The sequence below is a fragment of the Pelobates fuscus genome, chromosome 10, assembly GCF_036172605.1.
Source record: "Pelobates fuscus isolate aPelFus1 chromosome 10, aPelFus1.pri, whole genome shotgun sequence".
NCBI classification, from domain to species: Eukaryota; Metazoa; Chordata; class Amphibia; order Anura; family Pelobatidae; genus Pelobates; species Pelobates fuscus.
Window position 1 is genome coordinate 142704617 of NC_086326.1, and position 20794 is coordinate 142725410.

At 45.2% G+C, this 20794-nt stretch overlaps 1 protein-coding gene across 1 annotated transcript in view; it reads left to right on the forward strand.

Moving 5' to 3' along the window:
* Window positions 1-2224: 2224 nt before the first annotated feature.
* The window catches only part of LOC134574536 (gastrula zinc finger protein XlCGF26.1-like), a 229658-nt gene continuing 211088 nt past the window's right edge, over window positions 2225-20794 (forward strand). The window contains exon 1 of the mRNA XM_063433650.1: window positions 2225-2767. The gene's annotated coding sequence lies outside the window, so the exon portion shown is untranslated. The remainder of the gene's footprint in view (window positions 2768-20794) is intronic.

The window sequence follows — 20794 nt, forward strand, 5'->3', positions numbered from 1 at the left end:
ACAAGACAACAGTACAGTTGAAATACAGTGCATGCATCACAGTTCAAATGAAATCAACAGTAATCCCTTTCCTTCTACATGTGCTTACTCCAAAGTCACCTTTCTCAACCTCGTAGTGTCCCCGCTCGGAGAATGACTTCCTCAAGTCTCACTACCAGCGGCCAAGGATAACAGCTAACACCGGTCCGAAATCCTTTCTAGCCTCCCTCGTTACAGCAGTCCACTTAAAGTGGCCGCGCCACCCTCACTCCCGTAGTGCCCCTATAAAACCCACTCATAAGTCTCACTACCACGTGATGCGGAAAACAAGCAATGCCTGCCTGAATCCCCCCAGGAAACTGAGTCCCCTGCCACAAGGCTAAGTCTCCTACCACAATTAAATAATCAGTGGACCTTCAACTCAACTAGAGCCGAAGGGTCCGGGTCAGGACGTCCCCAACTCAACTAGAGCTGGATGGTCCGGGTCAGGACGTCCCCAACTCAACTAGAGCTGGATGGTCCGGAAGCGCACAGTGAAGCTAGCTAGGCTATCAAAGTGACACAAAATTGGATCACAGGAAACTATGATTCTACACAGATCCCACAGTTCCACAAACTTCTTTTTCCTTACAGCCACAGCCACGAGGCTCCTAAAAGAAGTAAACAGGCAAAGAAGACCCCCAGGAACTTCCACAGGTCAACCCCCCTTTTTCCCTACAGCCACAAACACGTGGCTCCTAAAAGGAGTAAAACAGGCAACAGGACTCCAGGCAAATCCCCCGGGTCCACCCCCCCCCCTTTATCCCAAAAAGGGGAAAACAGACAAACACAGGACCCTCAGGCAAACTACCACTGGTCCACCCCCCCCCTTTATCCCAAAAAGGGGAAACAAATAAACATTCAGCCCGGGCAACCAAACTAGACACACCCAGGCAACAGATAGACTAAATGCAGGTAACAAATGGGTAATAAGACTCCGGGCAAGATATTACCTGTCTTTGATGTCCTCCCGGGAAGCAGTCACAGACACGTGGACGGGTCAATCAAAGGAGCCGGAACATACCGGTGGCTCTGCAGAAGTCTCTACCGTGTACCTGGAGGTGATCAATCTCCTTTCCTTCCCCCTGGATTCCTCCGTCCACCCTTGTCTTCCTTAGGACGGCTCACCGGCCAGACATAGCCCGGAGTCCCTGTTCGGGCGCCAAAGTTGTTATGGTACTTTTTCAGTAAACCAAAATGTTTAAGTGTCTATCTGTTCCTGTCCAAATTAAAGAGAATTGAATTGCGTATATACGCTGAAGTAATTCAGTCTGACACACGGAGTTCAGGTTAAAATAACTTCGAGGAAATTTATTGGCAAGTGAAGAATCAAAGGGCGCGCAGGCCCTTTTAAGAGACATTTTCGTCATCATTGATTATCAAGATATCAGTGAATAAACATCATTAATTGGATTAATTGTTAAGTGTCTGGGTTAGTGTCCACCTATCAATATAATTAATTGGATCAAAAACTAAGTGGTTAGTTCCGTGTCCACCCACCAAGAGGTGGTACTTTTTTGGACACGGGTGGGGGACAAGGGGTCTTGAGCGTCATTTTACTCGGTCGGTGATGTCAAATCTCGTGGTTAGGTGCAAGGTCTCTTATGAATAGAACATTTCATTACTACTGTGTTCTCATGGCCTTTAAATTATACTATGTTGCGAGTTAGGGGAAATTCAACAGTTCCTGGGTTAGTCATATCCTTATGGAGAATACAGTCTTTGTCTATTGTATTAGATGTGCTGAGAAATACTGTCATGTAATGTAGTTTTCATATGGAGAAGTCAGGTTATGAGGACAAAATGGAGGATTTGGCACAGTATCAGGTTAATACAGAGTTAGAGCAGCAATTTAATATAAGTACAATAAGATTTTTTAATAATTCTACATCACTAGTACCTATCTTTTATTGTTATTTGTGTGTGTGTGCCAGTGTGGGCATCTGTGTTTGGATGTATGTGTCAGTGTGTGTTACTGAGTGTGTGTGTGTGTGCCAGTGTGGGCATCTGTGTGCATGTGTCAGTGTGTGTATTTGTGTGTATGTCAGTGTGTATCTGTGCCAGTGTGCATATTTGTGTGTATGTGCTAGTGCACATATCTTTGTGTCAAGTTCCCTGAAATTAGTTTTTGCACGTTGGGATGTCTGGGAATAAATGCTATTGATAGAGTGTATGAGGGCGACGTTCACCAAATGTTCCATTAATTAAATGTTTATTAGTAAATAAGGAATAACATGCAAAACATAGATTAACAATAGTGAGAAAAATGGTAAAATGTGTCACAGTATTAATAATTAACAATATCCACTTTGTAAAAAGCTATTTCTATTGGGAAGAGATTGAAGTTCTAAATATAAAACACAGGAGGAGAAGTAATAAATAATAAACCCAGTGGAATGCTGGGTAATATAATAAAGTTTATTGATAAAATAAAATGTCTGCCCCCAGGCTCCTGGTTTGGAGACACATTATGTTTCAGGCTATAAATGGGATTTTCCTGCTACTGACAGAGAGCATTGCCCTCCATACATGATATGAGCTGTAACCAGCTTTATTGACAGTTACACTCCATCTCCCAGCAACACGCTGCTTCCGTTTCCGGTCTAGAACACAATTAACAAACGGAAACTACAACTCCCGACAGGCTTTGCACCTCCGTGTGACGTAAACAGGAAGCTGTCGGCTGGTGGTGATTCTTTTGGAACGCAAACTCGGTCCACGCTAGTTTTCACTTCCGGTCTGGTTCCAGGTCAGTTTGTGTTTGATGTCAGAGGTCAGTGTTTGTATAATACACAATAATATAACATGGCTCTGACGTCATCATTGCATGACGTCACTGTGTCTAGATGGAATATATCCAGCTCTGTGCTTTATTGGGTCATAAGATCTCAGTCTGCCATGATTTACTCACTGTCAGTCAATCAGTGGGAACAGATAGGATATAAATATCTCCTTATTGTAAATATCTCCTTATTGTAAATATCTCCTTATTGTAATTATCTCCTTATCGTAAATATCTCCTTATTGTAAATCTCTCTTACTTTTTTTTTTCTTTTTTTTTTAATTCTTTATTTTTATTTGTGCATGGAAAAAGACATATAGCACACCCTGCCACAACAGCTGGGGCTTGCAAGGTCAAACATAGATTTGCATGAAATAGGCATTGGAAAAAAAAAACGTTGCACATTTTTGAGGTTATTAGCGCTTGACACAGAGTTAAATCCATACTGATCATTACTAGAGTAAGGAACAGGTTATGATAATAGTAGTAGTAGTATCGACAACATATTGTCTAGTAGTGCCACAGCAGCGGTTACTAAATGTTAGTCACATAGAATTACAGTTGCCTGATGGGATAGACTATGCACACTTTTTAAATTGAAAGATAAGTACCTGAAGTGGTTAGCAGGTTTAAGCATACATGTTAGAAGAGGCTAAAACATGGAGGGATCTAGCCGCATATTGTCATTTGTTTGTTTTGGGTTAACTGAGCTAGGCAGGCTTACGGTTAGTACTGTAGCGTTTAAAGAGTTAAGAACATTTTAAAACAATTTTAAAGTGAGAGGTTCAATATCACGGTTTTGTCTGGAGAACATTAAAACTGAGTAACAGCTATAGGTTAGGTTAAACTTGTACTGAGGAAATTATTATAATTATAGCTGCTGGTATGCTTCCGTTCGTTATGAGGCAATATATGTGTGGTAGGTAAAACAACGAGAAAGAGAAGGTATGTAAGGTCTACGTCTTGCTGCTCATACCAACGGTCCAGACATATGAGCCAGCTGGTCTTATCAGGTGAGTCTCTGGATGCCAAGCAGAAAAATTGAAAATAATAAGAATACTAATAAGAAATAAAAATAGTCTCAGTGTATCCGTCTTGAGTTTGACCCCTTGGTTCAGCTGGGGCAGGGACACAGGGTTGCCAGGGAGTGATAGGGTCTTTGTTGATGTCGGGGGTCCTCGGTGTATGCTATCATGCTGCCGGTTTCTTGTCTGGTCATGTCGGTCCTATTACAGGGCACTCCTGCAGTTTTCCGGATGACACTGGGTCGCAGGTTATTTGCTGTGTCCCTACTGAAACCAGGTGGTTGTGCCGTGCCTCCAACAGGTGAGTGTCTCTGTGCTTTTATGTCGTGATTGCAGAGTAGGCACCGGCGTGGAGCTTTTGGGGATGAATGGGGTGATCCGATCTGGGTCCCAGGTGTGGGTGCGGTTAGGGGAGCTGTTGCTGTCCTTGGTGGCCACACTAGCCGGGGACAGCAGGTCTTGTGGTAGGTCCAGGAGCCGGAGGAAGGCCGGGGCATCCCGGATGTCCTGAATGCTGTGCAGGTTTGATCCCCTTTGGACCACCAGTGTCCTGGGGGCTCGCCATCGCTAGTCGATCTTGCGGGCACGCAGGATTAAGGTAAGCGGCCGCAGCGATCTACACCAGGCCAGGGTGCCACTGGACAGGTCTGGGAATAGAGAGAGGTCCATGTTTTCGAAGCGGAAGGGGGTTCTGCCTCGGAGGGCAGTCAGGATCGCCACCTTGTGTCCGCCATTTCGGAGGGTCATAATGACATCTCTCGAGGCCGCGGTTGGAGCGTTGGTGGGTTTAGGGACTTTGAAGACCCTTTCTGGGGTGATTGTTGAGTTCTGGCTGCGTGGTAATATTTCTTGTAGTATGCGCTCCGTTAATTTAGGCAGTTCGGCCTCAGTGATGTCTTCTCGGACTCCCCTGATTTTAATATTGGAGGCCCGCCTGACGTCCTCAAGCGCCGCGAGGCGGTGTTCATATTGCTGTAGTCTGTAGTCTGTAGTTCCAGGGCTTGTACAGAGTGTTGTATAGTAGCGACACTCTGTGCCTGTGCCTGTGATTGTGAGGAGCTCTCCTGTTTGGAGATGCGGCCTGTCAGGCCTTTCAGGTCAGCACGGAGCGCCGCGACCTCCTCGTGGAAGCTGCGCTTCAGGTCCGCCATTAGTGCCTTCATGATCGCTATGGTGATCGGCTCTGTATCCGTCCCTCTACCGCATTGTTGCGACTTTTGTGGTGGATTGGGGGCTTGTCCCCTCTCCTCCTCGTCGGACATATTCTCGGAGAAGTCCGAGCACCCACCGTGCTGAGCCGCCATGCTTGCTTCGGAGGCTCCACGCGTCTGCCTCCATAAGTCTCCTATCGTTTGTCCCGATATGGGCTTGTGCGGTATCATTTTCTTCCCCTTTCTCCCCATAAGGATTTTGGGGTGATTGCCTGATAGTTGGGTCGGTGAGGGGGGGAATTTCAAGCGTTTTTCCCCTGTTTCAGCTCGAAGCTCCCTTAGTATGCGACCGTTCACTTCAGCGTTCAAGCTCCGCCCCATTTGTAAATATCTCTTAATTATAAATATCTCCTTATTGTAAATATCTCTTTATTGTAAATATCTCCTTATTGTAAATATCTCCTTATTGTAAATATCTCCTTATTGTAAATATCTCTTAATTGTAAATATTTCCTTATTGTAAATATCTCCTTATTGTAAGTTTAAATACTCAGTCTTTCTGTCAGTGTGTGCAGATTACTATGAAGAGATTGCAGTATGTGTTGAAGTATGAAATACTCTATATTTCTCTGCTATTGTTTCTGCATTAATAGTGTCCATTTCATGCAACCTGGACAGTATTGGAGACAGAGAATGCTGGGATAAACTGCTCACAGCCAATCATTACTGTCCAGGCTGGATGGAACTGACATTGGTAATGCAGGACTGTAAATCACTTGTATGAGTGAGAGAGAATGTTTATCTGTACAAGAGTGCGTTTGTTTATAAGAGAGAAGGTTTGTAAGTGAAAGGAAAAATCTGTATTTTAGAGAGAGTACGTGCATGTGTTTATTTATGTGTATGTGAGGGAGAATATCTCCTGTCTGCTGTTCGGCACTTTTATCCCATTCGTAGCAGGCTTCCTCTTAAAAGAACACTATAGTGCCACGAAAACAAACCCGATTTCCTGGCACTATAGGCTCTTGGGGTGCCCCCCTCCCACGGCGCTGAAGGAGTTAAAACCCCTTCTCTCCTATCATCCATGGGCCAAATTAGAGATAGAATCGAGAGATTAGAGTCGGGCCACTTGTCAACGAACCCGACTTTGTCAGATGCTTCATCTCTAGCAGCTGCTACGGCTATTTTACAGGGTAATGTAGCAGTCCCCATACCTCCAATTGATACTCTCATGATAACAGCAGCCCATATGGTACCACCTCAGATCCGCAAAGATTTCCTGGAAGGTAAGGACTTATTGTTCTTATTGCTTCCCAGGATATCGTGGAGAATAAGATGTATGCTTATGGGGACTTATCCGTTTTCCTGGCACTGCAGGTCCCCTCTCCCTCCCACCTCCCATCCCCGGTAGCTGAAGGGGTGAAAATCTCTTCAGGTCACTTACCTGAGACCCCGCCGATGTCCCTCGGCGGTGGTTTCTTCTCGCCGCTGCTCCTCCCAGTCATTACATCGGCCGGTGGGCGAGACTGATCCCGCCCACCAGCCGGGAGACCTAATGCGCATGCCCGGCAATGCCGCGCATGCGCATTGGAGCTCCCCATAGGAAACCATTGAAAATGCTTTTCAATGCTTTCCTACAGAGAATTGAGCAACGCTCTAGCACAGGTTTTCTGTGCTATAGAGCAGGAAGTGCCCTCTAGTGGCTGTCTAGTAGACAGCCACTAGAGGTGGAGTTAACCCTGCAAGGTAATTATTGCAGTTTATAAGAAACTGCAATAATTACAGTTGCATGGTTAAGGGTAGTGGGAGTTGGCACCCAGACCACTTCAATGGGCAGAAGTGGTCTGGGTGCCTGGAGTGTCCCTTTAAGGCCAGAGATCCCAGACTCAGTAAAAAACGTACCATTCCCGAATTCGTACTGGCATTTGGGATCTATAGGGATGTGATGTGTACTAATTTGCCACATAGGAGAGAAGAATTCGACATGTATATGCATAAGCTGGTGGACCTGGGGCACAAATACGGCGGATATGCCTTTTATGATTATCATAGGTCATTCTTGCCCAAAACAGTGCCAACTCTGGCCCAGTTTAATACGGTCAATAACTGGAGTAAACTGGATACAGAGTTGTTCTGTAGGCATTTCGCCGGCCTGAGGACCCCAGCCTGTGCTTTGTATTCTTCAACCTCCCACAGGACAAATCTTCATCCTAATGACGCCTCAGTCTCGGGCCAACAACCCCCTGGTTTACCAGCCAGGTCTGAGAAAGTCATAAAAGATAAGCTTGGCAGACCAATTGTGTTCCTTGGGAAATCCCAAATATGTAACAATTTTAATGCGGGTGCTCGTGGGTTCAGTGCCTGTAGGTTATTACATATCTGTACACAATGTTTCAAAGCACATTCTAAGACAATGTGCCCCAATAAACTACATCCCAAACCGTATTTCACAACTGTTAATGTTATTAAGTTGTCTCAACTGTTCGCGTCAAACTCCTCTCCATCAAACAGTACCAATCCAGGCCCTGAAGACCTTCACAGCCATACAGGCGGAAATCCGCAAATTCGTTTGGCGGTGCAAACCCCCGCGTATAGCTCACTCCCAACTAACGGAATCATCAGCTGGTCCACAAAGATGAGAGACAAACCACACCCTGCCCTGGATCACAAAGGAAATGAGCAAACAAACCCAACTCTCAATCCCGCTTGTTAAGGCCACACTCCAACTTTGGCACCAGAACGGGACTAAATACTATTTCACGACCGGCCCAAACCGCAATCCATACTTTCCAGCGGGCGACCACAGCCCATTCCCAAGCCTGACAAGATCCTACGCATGTGATAACCCTGACATGCGTAATCCGCCCACTTACAAGACACACCTCCACCAAGTGCCATCTCCCAGATCTACACCTCACTGGTGACAAGCCGCTATCTCTTAGGGGGGACATCGCCAGCAGGGGGGTGACAGGCAGGGGCGATGGCCGGGGGCTACACCCAAATCGTACCCCTCTTTCCCTCCTTCTCTTTTCTGTCTTCCACACCTATCCCTAACAGTCGAATCCCACTCTTCCCTACCTGTGAACATAGACCACTAGACACAGGACAACCCCTGACAGACCAGACCGACCAACCCCATAGACCTAACCCCCACACCACATCCCACACACTAACACAAGACTGGATAATCCACAAGCAACACTAAACCAACCCAGAGACATGGCAAACACCCACACCACTTACACCCAGTCACCAGTCGGAATAACCACATAACGGCAACAGACAGACATGCTACTCAATGCTTCATGGAAGCTCAGACACACACTCAGACCGAAGACATTGACGACGAACTGAACCCCCAGACATGAATAAGATGAGCAACAAGCTATAATGGACCCGTGAAATGAGCACTAGCCTTAGGAACAATCCCCTGCGTGGGTCACCAGTTAAAAATGCCGGTCTCAACAACCTCAGAGATCACGCACAACATGCCTCTGCGAAGGCAAACCCCAAACCGCTATAGATATACCGACTCAATAAGCTATGTCACTTGTTAAGTATGCACCATGCATGGGTAAAAAGTTCCATATGTTGATCTCAATAAAAACTGATTTAACGCAAACTCATCTCCACAATTAGTGGAATTCTTGGTTTCAGGGTTTTCGGAACGGTTTCCACACTGGCATTTTGGCCTTACCTACTGGTATTATGGAATGTAAAAACTTGCAGTCAGCTATCAATGACCCAAGTTCAGTTTACACACTTTTACTACACAAATTGGATCAAGGGTTCCCACCTCCCTTTGCTATTTGGCGGACAAATCCAATAGGTGTAGTCACATGGAAACACTCCTCCACCATTCCCAGTTTATTTCCATCCGAGGAATTCTCTCTACAATATGCCATGATAGACAATGCTGTCCAAGCTATCATATAAACCAGTGTTGGGGCATGGTTAAGTAAGACCGAAATGGTTAAGTCCTTCAAATTACTCCCAATTCATCCTTCTCTATGGCATCTCCATGGTGTTAACCCCTTAAGGACACATGACATGTGTGACATGTCATGATTCCCTTTTATTCCAGAAGTTTGGTCCTTAAGGGGTTAAGTGTAGAAACCAGTATTATTTTTTCAATAGGCTGACGTTAGGTTCAAAAAGTAGCCCAAAAATTTCTGATACTTTTGCCGAGGCCTTATGCTGGTTACTTCTTAATTCATGTAGATGTCCATCAGTACTTCACTATTTAGACGATTTTCTCACCATAGAGTGCAATGATAATCCGCCACATAGTCTATAGGATGCCATACAGCTATTTGAGAGTTTGGGTGTCCCAGTTTCACCTTCCAAAACAGAAGGTCCCGACAACATAGTCAGTTTTCTTGGCATTCAACTCGACTCAATGGCTATGGAATCCAGCTTACCAAGGGATACAAATTGAATGTATCCTAGCGGGTATTGATGATTACTTACTACTGGGTTCCTGTAGCCGTAAGAATTACAATCATTGCTCGGATCGTGTAATGTTGCGATGAGAATCATCCCTCAGGGCAGGTCATTCATTAACCCCTTAAGACCGCAGGACGTTCTATGCCGTCCCCATTTTAGTGGGTCTAAAATCCGCAGGACGGCATAGAACGTCCTGCGATCTTATGTACCTACCCGGTCGCCGGCGATACGACGCCGGCGATCGCAGTATGGGGGACTTACCTGGGAGCCCAGGGAGCCCTCCTCCGTCCTCTTCGGCCGCCCAGAGCCATGTGATCGCGAGGTCCTTGCGAGGACCCCGCGATCACATGGACGGCATAGCAGTCCAAGGCAGTGCCAGCAGGGGGAGTGCCTGTAATGACAGGTACTCCCCCTGCTGTCTGAAAATAAAATAAAATCAGTTAAAGTTCGTTTTGGAACTCTTATCATTGACACTCAGCAATAACTACTGTCGCTTCGAAACCAAATGGTTTCTTCAAATTTCGGGTACTTCAATGGGGGCGGCTATGGCCCCCATGTATGCTAACGCGTACATGTACGATTTTGAAAAGCAATACATATTGACAAATTTCAATGATCATATCGTAAAATATTATAGATATATTGACGATATCTTAATACTGTGGAGTGGTTCCAAAGAGGAAGCATCATCATTAGTTAACTACATCAATAATCTGCCCACCCCAATCAAGGTAACCTCACATATCGATGATAAATGCATCCAATTTCTAGATGTTGAATTAATGGTGATAAACCAAAAAATTGAGTATAAATTGTATACGAAGAATACGGATCGGAACACCTTATTGCACTATGAAAGCTTCCATCCGAAGTCATTGAAAAACTCTCTACCGTTCTCCCAATTTTTACGTGTATTCCGCAACAACTCACAGATGGAACAATGTGAAGAACAACTGAAAGCTATGCACTTGAAGTTTACAATGCGAGGTTATAAAAAGCTAGCTTTGGAACAGGCCCTTAATAGGGCAAGGACACAATTCCACAAGAAAATGGAAAAACCGGAGAAAGAACGTAATATTAGAATGGTATTCCCGATGAAGCTACATACGGCAAGTCAAGAGGTGACCAAGTCCATCTTAAAAAATTGGAATATGCTGAAACAGGATCAGACTCTACCCAAGCAACTGACACAACAACCTATGTTTTGCTTTAAGAAGAATAAAAACCTAAGAGAGATGTTGGTAAAGACAGACCCGATCCACTGCTATAATCCAACAGCGGTGACAAAGAAGAACTATGGCTGTGTGAGATGTCTGGGATGCGTGACCTGTGGTCACATTATTCCAGCCAAAACCTTTGCCCACCCACATACGGGTAAGGTTTATAAAATATCCCATCGAATACATTGCCGCACTGAGTTTGTGATCTATAAGCTTACATGTCCCTGTGGACTAAGCTATATAGGAAAAACAGAGACTGCTCTGTGCGAGAGAATAAGGGGCCACAGGTCAAGCATCCGTCTTGCCTATCGTGATGGTAAGACGGATAAGCCTGTGGCCCGACATTTCTTAGAAAAACAACATCAACTTTCTTCATTGAGATGTTTGGCCATAGACCATGTTCCAGAAATGGCTAGAGGTGGCAACAGAGGTAAACTCTTGCTACAGCGGGAGACATTCTGGACATTGGAACTTAACACATTATCCCCTAAAGGCCTTAACGAAAAATGTTCTTTTAGTCCGTTTCTGTAAATATTGCCTTCTAGTTACTATAGGTGATTATTAAGATATAGAGCAATGGTATTATATATATATCATGATGTTAGATGTCATTACTGTTTATCTCTCCTCCATACTGTTTCTTTTAAGTATACCATGTCATGTTGATAGTATGTACAAAGTTATCATTGGACACTTACCTAATCTATCTATTAATAGCATTAACATGGCAGTAAGAAATATAAACTATAATAGTCTCACAGTTTTCTCACGTATAGACACTAGTGACACTTTAATTAAGATTGATTTTGATATTTTGTTTTGATTATTGTTATGAATTTGGATTATTCTTTTTCACTCTTTTCAATATAGTGAGATAGACTATTATATATACTATCACTTTAGATGTGGAGTATATATTCTATTCTATGATGAAATATTAGGCACTATCACTTTAAATGTGGAGTATATACTATACTCTACCATATACCACATATATATTTATGGATATAATATACACATATATTACATCATTAGACAGAATTTTGATTGTAATCAATAACACATATATATATATATATATATATAGAGCTTCACTTAATAGGAGTACTGTGTATATTGTAATTATAGAATATAACACTTTGTCAAATTGTTATTTTATTTTGAGTTTCTTTTTCTGTTCCATGTATGCATTCTGTTGCCCCTATGCACGACGATCTCGGCAATTAAACATTTAAAACATAGTCCCAGTCCGGTCTAAGGGTGCATCCTCCACTGAAAGAAGGAGTAATTCTCCCCCCGGCAGGCGGAAACACAATGTTGCACTGGATCGTAGAGTTTACTACGATCGCCATGGCAACGTGACGCAGCCAGGTCACGTGGAGGACCCCAGCTGACCCGGAACGAGGAAGTGAACGGCGCGCATGCGCAATAGAGCCGACTAGACGCCGTGCATTGGAGACAACAAGCAACAGCTGTATATTGGTAAGTGTTTTAATGATCTCTAGTCCTATATAAGCCTGTCATTTTATGATGTGATTTTTATATGTCCTGATGAAAGCTCCAAGCAGGAGCTGAAACGTTGACCCTCTGGATTGACTTACAATAAAACAACGAATGTCTGGAAGACCTAGAGTGCCGGTATTATTTTTTCATTTTCTATTTATTATATTTTGACTGCGCACCAGGCAATATTCTCAAAGTTGGAGTGCTGGAATATCCAATTTTTATATATATATATATATATATATATATATATATATATATATATATATATATATACACACATATATATATAATTCTACGCATATATTTATGTAATAATTTTACATAATTAGGTCATTTTATTAATTACAATTTGCAGGACCTGCCTGCCAACCCAGGCCGAAATTTCAGGGAATTACATTTTCTAGCACTATATTGAACCCTGTAACTTTCCAAGACACCATGAAACCTGTACATGGGGGGTACTGTTTTACTCGGAAGACTTCGCTGAACACATATTAGTGTTTCAAAACAGTAAACTATATTACAACGACGATATCGTCAGTGACAGTGACATTTTTTGCATTTTTCACACACAAATGGCACTTACACTGACGATATAATTGTTGTGATACGTTTTACTGTTTTGAAACACTAATATTTGTGTTCAGCGAAGTCTCCTGAGTATAACAGTACCCCTCATGTACAGGTTTTATGGTGTTTTCAAAAGTTACAGAGTCAAATATAAGGTTTGCGTTTCAGTTTTTTCACATTAAAATTCGCCAGGTTGCCTTTGAGACCGTATGGTAGCCCAGGAATGAAAATTATCCCCATGATGGCATACCATTTGCAATAGTAGACAACCCAGGGTATTGCAAATAGGGTATGTTCAGTTTTTTTAGTAGCCACTTAGTCACAAACACTGGCCAAAATTTGCGTTCAAATTAGTTTTTTGCATTTTCAAATATTAACACTAACTTTGGCCAGTGTTTGTGACCAAGTGGCTACTAAAAAAGACTGGACATACTCCATTTGCAATACCTTAGGTTGTCTACTTTTGCAAATGGTATGCCATCATGGGGGTAATTCTTATTTCTGGGCTACCGTATGGTCTCAAAGGCAACGTAACCAATCTGGCGAATTTCAATGTGAAAAAAATGAAATATGTAACACGCTATATTTGACCCTGTAACTTCCCAAAACACCATAAAACCTGTACATAGGGGGTACTGTTTTACACGTGAGACATCGCTGAATACAAATATGTGTATTGTATTGCAGTAAAAGCAAACAGTATTTTGACATTCACAGTTAGAATGTCACGTAGAACTAAAAAAATTTTTCAAAATCTTATTTTCTCCCATTTTTTTTATATTTTTTTCATATTAAATTATGTTCCATACCTAAATATTTGATGCTAAACGAAAGCCCTGTTTCCCCTGAATAAAATTATATATAATAAGTGTGGGTGCATTTAATATGAAAGAGGTGAATTATGGTTGGACAGACATATAGCGCAAATGCCAGGTTTTGTTTACGTTTTTTTTGGATCACAACTTGTACATTTGGCTGCGTTCTTAAGGGGTTAAACAGCTTCTTTGTTTATTACCGTGTCTTCCCTCCAAAGACAGTAGGGTTTCTCTTGATTACCAGGCCACGGCAGATTTACGGATATGGCAGAAATTCCTTTGTCAGTGGAATGGGGAATCTATGTTAATCCCTCCTATTTCGGACAATTCCCCAATGCTCTGGCCAGATGTAGCGGCTTCCACTGGCTTTGCCGCTATTTGTGGTGATCAATGGCTGTGGGGCTGTTGGCCTACCGAAACCGAATCAGTTGGAGGCCTTTAATCTGACTTCAGCATTGTTTGAAATTTATCCTATTGTGGACGCAGCAGCGCCCTGGGGACACTCCTGGTCTGGACAAACTGTACAATGCTTTTCTACAATCAGACGGCATGTCAAATCATTAATAAGGGTTGTGGCGAAACCAGCTTCGCCACTGTGAACTGGAGAGGCCTGGCTGCTGGCCTCCTGCCCGCTGACTATGGCCCCTGGACGTGTTGCACTTTAGAAGCTATATTTGGGCATGTAATAATTTGTATTGCTGCTGCTGGCCCTTTAAAAGCAGCGATGGACATATTGGAACTTTTGGGACTACTGTACCTTTAAGACTGTGGAGCGTAGTACAGTAATCCTGCCTTTAATACTTTCATGTCATGTATGTATTTTTGTATGCAGTTAACCTGGGTTATATATATATATGCAGCCTTCATCTGATTGTTCGGTAGAATCACTCCATTCATTGTATTGAGGAAACTACCGAACAACCAGACCACCCAGGATTAAGTGTGCCTCCAATTACCGTTTGCAACAATGTTGCAAACGGGTAATTGGCAATCATGTAATGTGTTCTGTGTCCTCTGGGTGGCCGCCATTCAGGAAACAACCACGTGGCGGCGGCCATCTTAAACTACCGAACAGCGGTGTTTTGCCGTCGAGTGTCTGGAACTAAAATCGGACACTTGACTAGGCAAACACCGCTGAGACCTCCATACTTCCAGAAATTCGTATGGAAACTACCGAATGACCCGCCGTTCGGTAGAAAGAACCCCACAAACAAGGGAATTCATTCAAACCCTCTCCAGGCTCTATAACACAGGCAATTCGCCTGTTTTCATTCCCTTGTTTGTGACCGACCGCAGGGCCAAAATGCATGGAACTGTTTTCGGATACTTTACCCATGCGGTCGGTCAAATCTTTGGAACTTCATATCTCCCGAACCCTTCATCCGAATGACCTGATTCTTGGATATGTTGTCCCCCTGAATAAGGGCTATGAGGGGATACCTGTTTTGGAGGTGTAGCATATGTATTTGGGGTACATCCAGGAATTGGGGAAAAAGGTGTACGGTATAATTATGTTAAGTGCTAATCTAAGGGGAGGAAATGTATGGGAGGTACATCCATGTGATTGGTTAAATTCATCCTCCCCCTGGGAGTGTCCTGTATGTACTTGGTTGTAATAAAAGCCAGACTGGGTGTCCCAGTCCACAGTTCTTGCTTAACCCTCAAAGCGATGTGTCGTCTCGGTCTTTGGGGGAATGGGATTGTATGCTGACTGCCAAGAGTGTAAGCCGATGTCTGCTTTTCTTGTTCAGCTGTTCCAGTGTTCGTGTGGTTCCAGTCGGGAGAATGGTGTTTGCAGTAGCTGCCTGTGCATCTGGAAAGGGGATTATCGCCTAAACTGGGTTTTATCCTCTTGTAAGTGAAACGGTCCGTTACAATTGGTGGCAAGCGGCGGGATCGTTCCTACAACCAGAGGGACAGCTACAGACAACACCATTTCTGGATTACAAATTGAGGGCAACGCTAGTATCCGTACAGCGACCCTATCTACAAAGGAACTCAGAAAATGGAGGAGAAGTTGCAGGATAGATTGTACGGTTCCGTACTCCGGAGGCATAGAGCAATGTCAGAAGAGGACATGTTGATGTACAGAGAGACTGTCAGAGCCGAATTGTGGGACGAAGCCCTAGAGGAAGTACAGTATTCACGAGGGGATCAGCGCCGCAGCAGAAGGCAGCGAATTCTGGCTAGAATGGCAGAGCGGATGCCCCTCCTGAGAAAACAGACCACAGAAAAGTGGGTGACTAGACTCGAGATTCTAGTATACGCAGAACTGGTGCTCGACGACGCATACCAGGCGCTACAGTGGTACGCGGCTCAGTGTGTCCCCAGGATGGCAGAGTATGAGTTCCCAGAAGGCGGAGATTACACTGACCCCGGTCTATTTTGGGATAATAGTGGTGACGAGGACTTTGGGGAAGATACCGACTATCGTTTTTGGGACCTGTACGGCATCCGAGAGAACATGCTGGGTCTCTTTGGCGCTATTGACCTCGAGGCAGACCTACGATATTTAGTTACCCAGGAATGGAACCTGGAGGGGGATTACCTGCGACTCATCAATGAGGCCTGGGAAGAGACAACCGGCCCTCCCGCCCAACAGCAACCAGCAGTACCCGAGGTGGCAGAGTTCCTAGACTGGTCCTGTGAGCAACCCCAGGGAGATGAAGGTGTCGTCCTTCCTCCCCAGCGGCAGGCTGAGTTACAGGGGGCAGAGGTTGTTGTTCCTGCCCCCCAGCAGCAAAGTGAGATGCCAAGAAGGCAGTGTGAAATGAAGGGAGAGGAGAGCAGCGTCCTCCCTCCCCAGCGGCAATGTGTGCCCCAGGGAGCTGATGGTGTCGTCCATCCTCCCCAGCAGCCGTGTGGGTCCAAAGGAGCCGAAGGTGCAGTCCTTCCTCCCCAGCGGCAGGCTGAGTTACAGGGGGCAGAGGTTGTTGTTCCTGCCCCCCAGCAGCAAAGTGAGATGCCAAGACGGCAGTGTGAAGCGAAGGGAGAGGAGAGCAGCGTCCTCCCTCCCCAGCGGCAGTGTGTGCCCCAGGGAGCTGATGGTGTCGTCCATCCTCCCCAGCGGCAGTGTGTCCTGCAGGGAGCAGAGACAGTCAGTCTCGCACCCCAGCAGCCGGACAAGAGAATGAAAGGGGAGACAGCTGGTCCCCCTTTCCACCAGCAGAGAGAGTGGCAGGGAGAGGAGCCTGCTAACCCCCCTCCCCAGCGGCAGTTTACCGTCCAGAGAGAGGAGCTTGTTACACCCTCTCTCCAGCGGCAGCCTAACTCACCAAGGGGAGATGTTAAGCCCCACAACTGTGCAGATGGGACCGTAGTCTCTGCACTTACAGCACAAGGGATAGGGACGGTCGGTCCTGTTCCCCAGCCTCAGTGTGATGGATCCAAAGGGGAGACAGTCGGTCTCCCCCTCCGGCAGTCGAGCGGTGCACCTAAAGGGGAGACAGCCAGTCTCCAGCAACCAGGCGCCCACCAGACTACTCCCGTGGTAATGCTGGCAACAGGACAGAGTACCGCTGGTCTCTGCCCCCTCAGCAACCCACCAAGGCAACCTACCCGTCTCCCACCCAGCAGTGGTGAAACACCAGAACTTGGACAAAATCCTTTCTCACCCAGATGTGGTAACCGGTTAGTGTGGGTGGGCTGCTCTGTTATTTCTGTTTCGTGGGTGGGTTGCTGGACTAACCAGGGCACTGACCGGCAGAAAGTCAGGTACCCTGTTAGTCTAATTGGCAAAGGGGAGAAATGTGGCGAAACCAGCTTCGCCACTGTGAACTGGAGAGGCCTGGCTGCTGGCCTCCTGCCCGCTGACTATGGCCCCTGGACGTGTTGCACTTTAGAAGCTATATTTGGGCATGTAATAATTTGTATTGCTGCTGCTGGCCCTTTAAAAGCAGCGATGGACATATTGGAACTTTTGGGACTACTGTACCTTTAAGACTGTGGAGAGTAGTACAGTAATCCTGCCTTTAATACTTTCATGTCATGTATGTATTTTTGTATGCAGTTAACCTGGGTTATATATATATATGCAGCCTTCATCTGATTGTTCGGTAGAATCACTCCATTCATTGTATTGAGGAAACTACCGAACAACCAGACCACCCAGGATTAAGTGTGCCTCCAATTACCGTTTGCAACAATGTTGCAAACGGGTAATTGGCAATCATGTAATGTGTTCTGTGTCCTCTGGGTGGCCGCCATTCAGGAAACAACCACGTGGCGGCGGCCATCTTAAACTACCGAACAGCGGTGTTTTGCCGTCGAGTGTCTGGAACTAAAATCGGACACTTGACTAGGCAAACACCGCTGAGACCTCCATACTTCCAGAAATTCGTATGGAAACTACCGAATGACCCGCCGTTCGGTAGAAAGAACCCCACAAACAAGGGAATTCATTCAAACCCTCTCCAGGCTCTATAACACAGGCAATTCGCCTGTTTTCATTCCCTTGTTTGTGACCGACCGCAGGGCCAAAATGCATGGAACTGTTTTCGGATACTTTACCCATGCGGTCGGTCAAATCTTTGGAACTTCATATCTCCCGAACCCTTCATCCGAATGACCTGATTCTTGGATATGTTGTCCCCCTGAATAAGGGCTATCAGGGGATACCTGTTTTGGAGGTGTAGCATATGTATTTGGGGTACATCCAGGAATTGGGGAAAAAGGTGTACGGTATAATTATGTTAAGTGCTAATCTAAGGGGAGGAAATGTGTGGGAGGTACATCCATGTGATTGGTTAAATTCATCCTCCCCCTGGGAGTGTCCTGTATGTACTTGGTTGTAATAAAAGCCAGACTGGGTGTCCCAGTCCACAGTTCTTGCTTAACCCTCAAAGCGATGTGTCGTCTCGGTCTTTGGGGGAATGGGATTGTATGCTGACTGCCAAGAGTGTAAGCCGATGTCTGCTTTTCTTGTTCAGCTGTTCCAGTGTTCGTGTGGTTCCAGTCGGGAGAATGGTGTTTGCAGTAGCTGCCTGTGCATCTGGAAAGGGGATTATCGCCTAAACTGGGTTTTATCCTCTTGTAAGTGAAACGGTCCGTTACAAGGGTCATTCCCCTTCTCTCATTATCATGAGGTTTGTTAGACGCTTAACTTGGTCAGTGTGACAAACTTCCCTTTTCCTGTGAGTTTGCCACAAGTTTTTGGAGGGGCTTGGTTGCCAGCCTCTTGACCCAGGACTATGGCCCATGTATTAGACCTGGCTTCGGCACGGTGTACAGACTTTGTTCATGCCTTTTTCCCTCTGCGGTTCGGTATATGGGTCTACTAAATGGATTCTACTTATGGTGTTCGTTTACCGAACAAACAACCGAACAGTCGGACCACACATAAGTGGAGTGTGCAGCCCATTTACCCCCCAGGCTGGGAGTTAACAAGCGGTTAATTGACGAACGGCTGGGTTAATTGACGAACAGCTCCTTGCCCCAGGACTATGGCCCATGTATTAGACCTGGCTTTGGCACGGTGTACAGGCTTTGTTCATGCCTTTTTCCCTCTGCGCGGTGTACAGGCTTTGTTCATGCCTTTTTCCCTCTGCGGTTCGGTATATGGGTCTACTAAATGGATTCTACTTATGGTGTTCGTTTACCGAACAAACAACCGAACAGTCGGACCACACACAAGTGGAGTGTGCAGCCCGTTTACCGAACAAACAACCGAACAGTCGGACCACACACAAGTGGAGTGTGCAGCCCATTTACCCCCCAGGCTGGGAGTTAACAAGCGGTTATTTGACGAACGGCTGGGTGGTCGCCGTTCGTACAGTCGACCACGTGGCGGCGGCCATCTTGTTTAATCGAATATGGTCAGCAATGTTTTGCCGTTGAGTTCATGGAACTGAAATCGGACACTCGACAGCACGAACACCGCTGGGACTTCCACCTCCGTCTATGTTCAGCTAAATATGCACGAAGAAATAATCTACCAAACACACTTCAACCCTGACTTTGTGCACAAAGGGTCCCGTTCGACTATTTGAAGTGCACTTTTATCATTGGAATCAAAAAGAGACTTCCATGAAACTTTTGAACCCCCTGCTCTGATCTGGGTGATCTTTGGATATGTTGTTCACCCAGATCAGGTCTATCTCTTTTTGGGATATGTTATGTTTTGGGGTGTGAAAATTTGTTTTTTCTGCTTGGAGATAATGGAGTTACTTACAGGACTTTACTCCATTATCTCCCAAGCAGAGGGGAGGGATTGTGTGCTGTACATGGGCGTGCCACAGACTGTATGTTTGTTCTGATTGGTTTATGTCTTTTGTGTTCCTGTGCCTCATCAGATCCGGGGGTGTTCCTCTGGCCTGGAGAATTGTATAAAAGTCAACCTGAACCATTAAAGCTCAGATCATCTTGCACCTTCTTGAAGTTTCAGCTCATGTTTGCGGGATTGGAGAACTACACTCTGGGGAATTGCTATAATCACTATACTCCCCTGAGTATAATCACTAAGCTCTTGTAAGAGCTTATTCCTGCTTCGCTCTCTAGACGAAGAGAGGTCTACCCACTGGAAGCTGGATCCTGGTCATAAGTCCGAGGTGGGTAGGAGACAGCAAGACCCCAACCGAGCTGCGGCGGTTCGTGGGGTTTGCATTAGTTATGGTGTTCCAGCTCAGTGCTTATGGTACTCGTCAGTACTAGGAAGCAGCGATTGACGGAGGTACCCGGTCGGGGGCAGTCGGTCCGTCACATTTAGCAGCAACTCATCATTTCTTTATCTTGTGTACACAAGTTCCGGTATTCACAACACGGCAGCTGACCATTTGTCTCGCTTCCATTTTCAGGAATTCCTCCAACTGTACCCCAGTGCCTCTCCAATTGCAACTCCGGATAATCAATTTCAAGACCTCATAATGGATTAGGTCAACTCCTGGCGCATGGCAGAGTACTGTCACAATGCGTCCTATCTGACAACACAAGACGGTCATAAAAAAGAGCTTTCAATATTTTCATTAGGTTTACTAAAGAATTTCATGTGGTAGACACTTTCTCCATGGAATCTTTAGTGGCATTCACTTTCTTTTTCCACCTGAAATTGCAACTATCTTCTAACACAATTAAACTTTATCTTACAGGGTTACAACATCACATGCTTTCACTATATCCAAACAAACATTCTTACCCTCATATCAAATTAAAACAGTATTAAAGGGTATACAGAGGTGCAGCACACCACAAACACCTCAGAGATTATGAATAGGTCAACTCCCCCAGAGGAAGGCTTCACAGCCGAAACGTTGGTGTTACGGTTGCCTCC